Raw genomic sequence first — 10,095 nt, 5'->3', positions numbered from 1 at the left:
CAGCACATTTGATGTGAACTTGGGGGAAACATAGACATAAGCCATCTGGTGGTATCTCTTCGTTTCTTATCACCAGCTAACTACGGCAAGTTACAGACGGAGTGTTAATGTGAGTGTTGATACTGTATGTCTTTCATTTGTCGTATCTGTTTCTGGTTAGAGTGCCATCCATCGAGTGGATACAGGCCAATTCAGACAGCCCAGCAAGGTTTGACATGAGTACTTCATTGTAAGATATATTTGAACATGGTTACATGGCAGAAGGGGAGAGGAAGGGGACTTGGAGAGATGGAGAAGGAGGGAGGAATGGGTTAAGTGAGGGGAGAAGAGGAAAAGGGGGAAAGAAGGTGCAGTTCTTTCCTTTGTCTGGTACTTTATACTCAGTTAATACATGGCTGTAAATGTACGTGCATACTGTTCTGGTTCTCACGGTATGTGTGCGTTCACAATGTGTGTGCGTTCAGAACTTGGCCCGTCCAATCACACGTTGGGGCTTCACCTAATCACCGACCTTGTATGACCCTTTCGGCCAGGGACTCTTCGTGCGTGTTCGTGCATGAGACGTGCGTGTGGGACCTCATCCGATAGCATGCAATGTATCCATGTGCGTGTGCGTATGGGTGTGTGTGTGTGTGTGTGTGTGTGTGCAGAAAAGGCCTCTCCGTGTGTGTGTGTGCGTGTGTGTGTGTGTGTGTATGTGTGTGTATGTGCACGCGCACGTGCACATGGTATTTAGTGATGTCCAGGCGTCATTAGCTGGTCTGTGTGTCACCCTGGGACGTCTCAGTTTAGCTTTGTTTAGAATACCTCAAACCCATGTGCTCCGCTGTGACTTGACGGACTATGGGCGAGTGCCGATAGACGGATAGAGGAGGCGCACGTGTGTGTGTGCGTGCGTGTGTGAGTGTGTATATGCTTGTGTGTATGTATGTGTGTGTGTGTGGTGTAATGTGTGTGTGTGTGTGTGTGTGTGTGTGTGTGTGTGTGTGTGTGTGTGTGTGTGTGTGTGTGTGTGTGTGTGTGTGTGTGTGTATGTATATCCTATGAAATATCCGACACATTCATAATCACTTTCATTTATGTTATCTTTAGGAGCTGGAGTTGTTTATTTTGGCCTGACCACATTTGTGTCTCCATTGGTCCCTGCCCTGCCTAAACAGAAAAGGTTGCTGTGTGCCTGGTGTCTTCACAGTTCACAACTAGTCAGAGGTCAAGAAAAGGGGGTTACACCACAAGGATTAACAGCTGTAACCCTACTCAGTCTTTCAGGTGAACCTCTCAGTCCAGACCAGAACATCATGCATTTGCTCATACTGATCATTGGAGTCATGCTTTTCCCTAAGTAAGGTAAGTATTTATGTGTGTGTGTGTGTGTGTGTGTGTGTGTGTGTGTGTGTGTGTGTGTGTGTGTGTGTGTGTGTGTGTGTGTGGTGTTTGCGTGTGCGTGTGCGCGTGTGTGTGTGTGTGTGTGTGTGTGTGTGTGTGTGTGTGTGTGTGTGTGTGTGTGTGTGTGCGTGCGTGCGTGCGTGTGTGCGTGCAGCGTGTGTTTTTCTTTAAAGTGAATATCAATAGTATTTTATTGGCAGTGTGGCCAAAATGTACGACATATGTGTTGTGAACAAAACAAAAACCTATTCAGCCTTTTTTCACATGCATGCAGTGCATTTCTATTATAATTGCAGTCCAATGAATTGTCTTTGTTCAAAAATTGCATAAAATCTGCCATGTATGATGGTCAAAAGCAAATCAATGATTGCGATGTATATACCGTACATATTATGTTTAACACTTTTCACACTCACTCACATGCAAAAATCTAAGCCACGGATTGTAACGTTTTGAATCATGATGGCATACGCGTATACGTACAATGATCAATGAACATGTGTGATGTTGATATTAGTTAATCAACTGTAGCCTGTGTGACATGTTCTGTTGTCTTACAGCTTATGCACTGAAGTGTTATGCATGTGGGCAAGGTGGAGCTAAAGACCACTGTAAATATGACAAACTAGGAATAGAAAAGCTCTGTCCTGGATCCCAGCAATGTGCTGCAATGACTGTGTCAACAGAGAATGGTATGTCATATGGTAATGGTATGTCATATCCTGTGTATGTCATATCCTATAGGTGAAAGCTTCCTGCTTCTCGTACAGTGAGGACGCTTCGTTTCGCCGCTCTCGCCTATGCTTGCATTCCTCAACTGATATCGCTGCTTTATTTTATTTTTTTATCTCTACAAATGGATCCTAGATACTTGTAAACCGATGGGACTGTTTTTGTTTTTGTTCTTTAGATAGAAGTTTTTGCCTACTTCAAAATACCCTTTTTTTTTACCTTCTGTGACTGGGTACGTGGCACATAGCTAGCTACATTGCTAACTAGCTCTGGACATTTGGCTAATAGCCAGCCATGCCCCCAACAATCTCCTCAGAGGACTTTCAGAAGCTGCTTCAAAAGATTGCTTTGCTGGAAACGGAATTACACCTATTAAGAGTGAATCTGGGAGTAAAACACGGGAAGGAAAATCACACGCAGAATGACTCATCCGTCTGGTATACTCGCGGCGCAAGGCCAAAGGAAACTGTGAGTAACGGGCGGGCGGTGAGAACCCCACCGCCTGCAATAACACCAACTATCTCTACAGTGATTTCTAACAGAGATAACATGATAGGACGGCTAAGTGGGAGGACTCGGAGCCCTGATAAGACCAGCTGGCCTGCGCTCCTAGCCCGACCCAAAACCACCCCCCCGCAGTGGAAAAATGCGAAAGGAAAATCAAAATACACACCTCCCCAAAGTGAGAATTTACGACTGACTAATAGATTTAACCCATTGCTGACTCAGCCGCTGAATGCCTGGCCCATCAGATAACCATGTTAACGCCACTCCGAGCAGGGTAGCAAATGGAGAGCAAATGATTGAATGTCTGATTGTCGGCGATCAGGCTGTAAAATATGTTAAAAGCAACAAAAAGAGAAAAGCTGAAGTAATATGCTTTCCCAATGACACTATCTTTGATATGGATGACAGAATTGAAGAGATTGTTGATGCACACCCCATGATAAAAACGCTGATACTGCACATCGGCACACGCGATGCGGAAAAACGAGAATCTGAAATCGTAAAAAAGGATTTCAAAGCCCTACTGTCCACCCTAAGCTCACTTGTTGATGTTGACATTTCGATAAGTGGCCCTCTTCCCCCGATGACAGGAAGTGAGCGTTTTAGCAGACTGTTTTCATTCAATGAATGGCTCTCAACGGCATGCACAGAAGAGTCGCCCGGGCAAAAATCATTCAATTTTATTGACAATTTCAATTTTTTCTGGGACAGAAGGCATCTTTTTATAGACGCAACACACCTAAACAAGTTGGGTGTTAAATTATTCTTCACCAACATATTTCATAATATGAATCATCCCTGTCAACTCTCTAAACTGGCCAGAAACGTGTTGCCCCACAACATAAATTCCAAGGACAGAGCAGTATCGGCCCTAGCCAAAACAGATAATATGGTGGAAATGGTCGCCAAGCAGCCAAAATCAGGGAATGTCACAGATGGTGAACCCACAACTCCCCCTGGTGGAGAAAAACTCACAGAGCGTGAAGTCACAGCGCCCCCTGGCGGAAGAAAACTCACAGAATGTGAAGTCACAGCGCCCCCTGGCGGAAGAAAACTCACAGAATGTAACACCCTGGATAAATGAGCTTTCACGCTCACTGAAGCAAGAATGTCGAAGAGCTGAGCGAGCTTGGAGAAAAAACAAACTCACCATCCACCTAGAGATTCTTAAAAAGTCAACAGTCGCCTATAACAAAGCCTTGCGTCTAGCAAGGCAGGCATATTTCTCTGGCATTATTAACGAGAACAAGAAAAATGCTAGAGTCCTATTCTCTACCATTGATCGACTTTTAAACCCCCCCCAGTCCTACAAGCAGTCATTCCCGGCCTCTAAAGCTAAGTGTAATGAGTTTGCATGCTTTTTTGACAACAAAATTTCAAACATTAGAGCTGATATTATGAATGGTGCTGCTGCTAGCGCAAACCTTCAAACAGCAGCAAATGGTCCCAGGGTAGATCTCTCCAGGGGGAGCCTATCATCGTTCTGCGCAATTGAGGAAGACGAACTCCGCAAAACTATATCACAGATGACATCATCCTCCTGTTCATTAGATACAATTCCCACCAACTTTCTCAAAGAAGTCTTAGACAGTGTGATTGGAGATATCCTAAAAATTGTAAACAGCTCTCTACAATCAGGCGTCTTCCCAGACTCACTGAAGACTGCTGTAGTTAAGCCCCTTCTCAAGAAACACAATCTTGATCCCTCTGTTTTGGGTAACTATCGACCCATTTCAAATCTACCCTTTCTGGGCAAGGTTTTAGAAAAATTTATCTTTCATCAATTGGATGTGTTTCTACAGAACAATAATGTGCACAACAAATTCCAATCTGGCTTTAGGAAAGGCCACAGCACAGAAACAGCACTTGTAAAAGTAATGAATGATCTGAGGGTGTCTCATGCTGGTACGGCCCTGTCCTGGTTTTCCTCCTACCTATCAAACAGAAGTTACTTTGTCAATCTAGCCGAGTTTGACTCAGACAAACACGACATCAGTTCTGGTATTCCACAGGGCTCGATTCTTGGCCCTCTGCTTTTCTCCTTGTACATACTGCCATTGGGCGAACTCATTGCCAATCACGGAGTCAATTTTCATTTCTATGCTGATGATACCCAATTATATCTATCTGTGGCTCCAGATGATCCCTGTGCTTTAGACCCGCTGCTTACCTGTCTGTCTAGCATCAAATGTTGGATGAGTGAGAACTTTCTCAAGCTAAATGAGGACAAGACAGAAGTTCTTATAATCGGCTCTAGTGAGCAGAAAGAATCAATATTAAGCAGACTTGGCAACCTGACTGTAGACAGTAACAGTACAGTAAAGAACCTGGGGGTTATTATTGATTCCGAATTGAATTTTAATTCACACATTAATCATGTTACCAAGATTGCCTTTTTTCACCTTAGAAATATTGCACGAATCAGAGCCTATGTGTCCTTGGACGATGCAAAAACGCTAATCCACGCCTTTGTTTTCTCTCGGCTTGATTACTGCAATGCACTTTTTTCAGGACTGCCTAAGAAAACAACTGACAGATTACAACTTGTCCAAAATGCAGCAGCCAGAGTTTTAACTAGAACTAAGATGAGAGAACATATTACTCCAGTTTTGGCATCACTGCACTGGCTTCCGGTTGTTTTTAGGATTGATTTTAAAATTATTTTACTTGTCTATAAAGCCCTCAATGGTCTCGCACCTTCCTACCTACATGACTGCTTGCCTAAATATGTCCCAAACCGCCCGCTAAGGTCTTCCACTGCTGGCCTGCTCGCTTTGCCTAAAAAAATGGCAACTAAAAAATACGGGGAAGCAGCTTTTTGCTTCTACGGGCCATCGGCATGGAACAAGCTCCCTCTGTACCTTCGTCAGGCAGCCTCTGTAGACATTTTTAAAGCTCAGCTCAAGACCCACTTCTACAACATTGCCTTTAAGTGATCTTATATTTTTTGTTATTCATGTCCTCACTGTATTGCATTACTGCTTGTTTTTTAATGTCGTTGCCTTGCTTTTCTTTTATGCTTTGCTTTTATTTTATTCTCCATTGTTCTGTAAAGCACTTTGAGCTGCATTTGATGTCATGAAAGGTGCTATACAAATAAAGTTTTATTATTATTATTATTATTATTATAGAGACTATCCTGTGCCTTTTGATATATATAATGATTTATTTATTATTATTATTAGTAGTAGTAGTAGTAGTAGTAGTAGTAGTAGTAGTCGCAGCAGCAGAAGCAATATTAGTTTTATTCTGAATAACGTCAGAAACCTGACATTATTAACTGGCTGCATTGAAGTGTATTATTCAACTTCATGGTTTATAGCGACTATAATTGTTTTAAAACCTTGTAGTGCCTAGGCTAGTGATCCAGCTGCCTGGTGATCCATCCTGTCGTGGGTTGGAGTCCCGATCCCGATGCGTGTCCCCCCCTCCAACTCTTTCCCCGTTTCCTGTCAACCTACTTTGATCTATCAACCCCCCCCCCCCCCCCCCCCCCCCCCCCCTTAGCTAAAAAAGCTAAGTAACTTGGGGGAGAATTGTAATATCGAATCGCAACAATCGTATGATTAAGAATTGCAATATAAATCGGCACCTTAGGTATCGAGATCATATCGAATACGAAAGTAAGTGAATCGTCCCACCCCTAGTTATTAACCTCTCACGTACCTGGTTATAGATTACAAAGTTACCTTGGGCAGACCTTCTTGTATGATGAAGACATTATTAGTTTGAAGCTAATATTCTGTTTGTTTTCAGTGAAACCATACCCCAAAGGTGTGTCGTACCAAATGAAGAATTGTTTGCCAGCTGATCAGTGCATTAATGGCAGTGGCACAGTGTACTTTGGCAACGTACACGTTTATGAGAACAATCAATGCTGTTCCACTGACCTCTGCAATGTTAAATATAGAGGTGGTAAGTACCTGGTCCTGTACCATCTGTGGTGTCTTCTAAACTTAAAATGTAATAACTAGTCACTAGTGTATAGCATGATGGATAATACATTATGTGCATGTATGTTTCCTTGTTTTTTAAATGATATGTGAAACAATCTGGTTTTGGTCTATGTATATGTTTGTTTATTCTCCATACTGAAACATAGGACTGCAATTCAACAAATGCATCTAATATAAGGGTGAAGACCATGCAAACACCAACATGGCTTGTTTTGTGTCAATGCATTGTGTAAAAAACTTTAATATTGACAGACCTGTCTATTTTATACACATATCTCTACCCGTAAATGCAGGCGCGTCACGTTCCTATAACGGCGGTGGGTGCCAAAAAAATAATAATAAAAAAAAGCCCAAACTGGTACACCCGATAGGCTACTATTTAATATTTCCCTTATTTTTGATACATTTTCTTATCACGTCTATGGTATGAAAACAATGCTAAGGAGTTGCTTCAATGAAATATAATTGCTTTAAGCTGAAAACGATATGTTTAATGATGTTTTTTAGCGTTGTTACATTTATCATGCATGCCAATTAATCCGACATGCGCAGCAATTGTAACACTGGAACAGCGTCCACGTTCGGTTTAATAACTCCCGACCTGTTTTATAAAAAAAATAACTTGAAGTGGTTTATGGTAGCTAACATGTGTAGGTCCGTTGCCTGAAAATATTACATGTGTAGATAAACGGATCTCTGAGTAAAAAAATGAAACGTGCAAAGTGTTACATCGTTGGCGGCTCTCCCCTACTTTATTTACAATTTGCTAATGAACACAGTGTTTCAGTTCACAACGAACACATTAAATTGTTTCAGTATTTTGTTTCAACATTTCAGCATGATCAATGATAAACAGCTAGCAGTCGCTTTCTGGCGGTCGCTTATTGACGTACCATTTAATGTACGTGATCCAGGTAAATGTCTCTTTCCAGTAGGGTTGATATTTTCGGGCATATTTTGCGGCTTTTGCTCGGCGGCTGGATAGCTGCTCTTAAAAGAGCCGTTGTGTTGGCGCTGAAGATAGTGCTGTCAGCCTCGGCAGCTACTTGTAGAGTCGGTGTTCATCATCGTAGATTCGTAGTCAAATGGAAATGCATCCTGTACTGTAATGTATGTATGCGACATACTCTCTACCTGGCAGCAGAACAAAAGCCACCTTATTAGCATTTGAATGCCCATGGGCGGCGACCCAACACCTCTCTGGCCCACGCCCGACGCTGCACAAGCTGGTATGTGACTACGTGACATTTTCATTCAGGACAGTCACTATACAGTGGGTGCATATTCTGCTATTAAAACAGAATGCCAGTGGGTGCAGCTGCGCTTCTGCACCCCCGGAGTTGACGCGGCTGCGTAAATGTACCTGTAAATAAATAAATAAAATAAAACATTTCTTGAACCAAGAAATCAAAAAATAAGAAAACAACTGAGGTGTTTACTATTAAAACTACTGAAAAAAAACAAACAAAAAAAAACATTTCTTCAACTTCAACTTCAATTCTTAACATAATATAGTGTCAATCGTAGAATCAAACAAGTAACAAATTGAATGTATTGGTGACACATGTTTTAATTAGCCACTGTGTCCGGTGGGTTGTCGGCAAGTTGAAAACATACTGTATGTATGTTTTGTTGGAGTCCTTCATGGTGCTCAGGGGTTGAGACATTGTTATTAATTATTTTATAATTATATCAAAAATGTAAACCTTACAGATAATAACGACAGCTTGATTGAGAATGGTAGGAAGTGCTACACTTGCACAGATCCACTGGACTGCAGCAACACACAGAAGACATTATTGTGTTTAGGGGATCAGGACCGCTGCATGTCAGCCCCCCCCCCCCCCCCCCCCCCCCCTGATGGTAGCATCATTGATGTTGGCCTCATGCTCCTAGTAGCACTAGTGCATCCAGGCACTCATTAGTAAAAAGGCATGGTTGCCTTCAAAATGTATTATGGCTTTTCCTCCTTTTTACTCCTGAGTGCCTGGATTGTCAGTTTTTGTGTTTCTTTCTTTCTTTTTTTTTTTTTTTTGTTACATGTTTGATCCTGTTTGATTACCTTTTTATCTCCTCGGTGAGCACCTGATTGTTCGCTTCAGAGCTCCACCAGGAGGCAGACATTTTTGGATATTACTCCTTGAGACTGCATCCAAATCTCAGGCACAGATCGGTACACATGATAGACAGGTCTGTTTGATTTTTCATATTCCTGATTGAGGTGAAACTGTCCCCAATAGGCTGAGGAAGTAATGCCACTTGACATTTATAGCGCCACACTCATGGTGGCGCTATAACAGGCAGAGTCTTTACTTATAACTGCACTGATCTTTGTATGCGCAGTCCCTATAGGGCCATGGGAAATCGCCTGCCCTGTAGGATACTTTTCAGAGCCTTTTAGAGCGCCACCAGGAGGTCAACTTTTGTGAAACTGTTAAGACTGAGTTGTGTTCTGAACCCAAATGCAACCACTCAGGAGACAGGAAGACAATTAAGCACTTTATTGTCCAAATTGAGCAGGATAATGATAATGTATAGTTATATATATAAATCCATATAAATCCATAAATACTCTTATCATATAAATAGGTAGATATGTATCTATGAGGATATATATAATATAAAGCTATACTTAGGGGAAATCCAAGAGAGTAGTCGGGGACGAGCTTGTAGATCGGCAGCCAAACAAACAGTCCATGAACAAAGTGGTGACGAGATCCAGGCGTGGCACGGCAGATAGCCAGGTCTGGAGGATGAGAGGAACAAAATTAGCAAACAGCTAATACTGCAGCTAAACACACAAAAAAGCTCTACTGGGTACGAGCAGCAACAGAGTAGAGAGAAAACTGTACTTGCCAGGCGTTTCTATGGGAAGATCTGGCGAGGAGTGGAGGGAAGGCAGGGTTCTTGAAGACTCTGGTGATCAAGGTAGAATGGAAACAGGTGTGCAGTGCCACACACAGGCAGCTCGTCAGAGGGGAAGGGGAACACAGAGGTGGACCTGACTAGGTGGAAGAGTGGTGATGGCGCAGTGGGTTGTGCCCAGGAACACCAGAAGTGGAAGGTTGGGGTGGAGGGTTCGAACCCGGGTTCGAAACCGTAACAGAAACATTTTCTTTTTCTTTGTGATCCTGTCATAATAAATCCTTTACAACACACTACAAGTTCCAGCTACTGTAAATTGTTGTCTATTGTTTATTAACTGCTACTTCTATGATCACTCAGTACCAAACAATACACAGCCATGACAAACGTTCCTGACCTGTGCTTATTATCCCTTATTATCTGTACTTATTATTATTATTATGTATGTACAGTATCTATGTATTTGGTTAAAATGGGTAGGGTTTAAAAAAAGGCAAAAGCATGCTCTGTTGCACGGGCCTAAAAGTGGGTTCTTAAAAACTGCTTCAACTTCTGTATGTATGTATGTATGTATGTATGTATGTATCTATGTATGTATGTATGTATGATGTATGTATGTATTTGGTTAAAATGGGTGGGGTTTAAAAAA

General features: G+C 42.1%; 1 long non-coding RNA gene across 1 annotated transcript; it reads left to right on the top strand.

Moving 5' to 3' along the window:
• The first annotated feature begins 1,944 nt into the window (after positions 1-1,944).
• Positions 1,945-8,404, top strand: LOC310871033. The gene is made up of 3 exons (XR_014570293.1): positions 1,945-2,078; positions 6,382-6,540; positions 8,295-8,404. It is a non-coding gene; the product is annotated as an uncharacterized lncRNA (long non-coding RNA).
• The last annotated feature ends 1,691 nt before the right edge of the window (positions 8,405-10,095 follow it).

This window comes from Protomyctophum parallelum, assembly GCF_964188405.1.
Source record: "Protomyctophum parallelum genome assembly, chromosome: 14".
Classification (NCBI taxonomy): Eukaryota; Metazoa; Chordata; class Actinopteri; order Myctophiformes; family Myctophidae; genus Protomyctophum; species Protomyctophum parallelum.
Note: the sequence above shows the minus strand (reverse complement) of the source record. Positions and strands in the feature narration are given on the sequence as shown.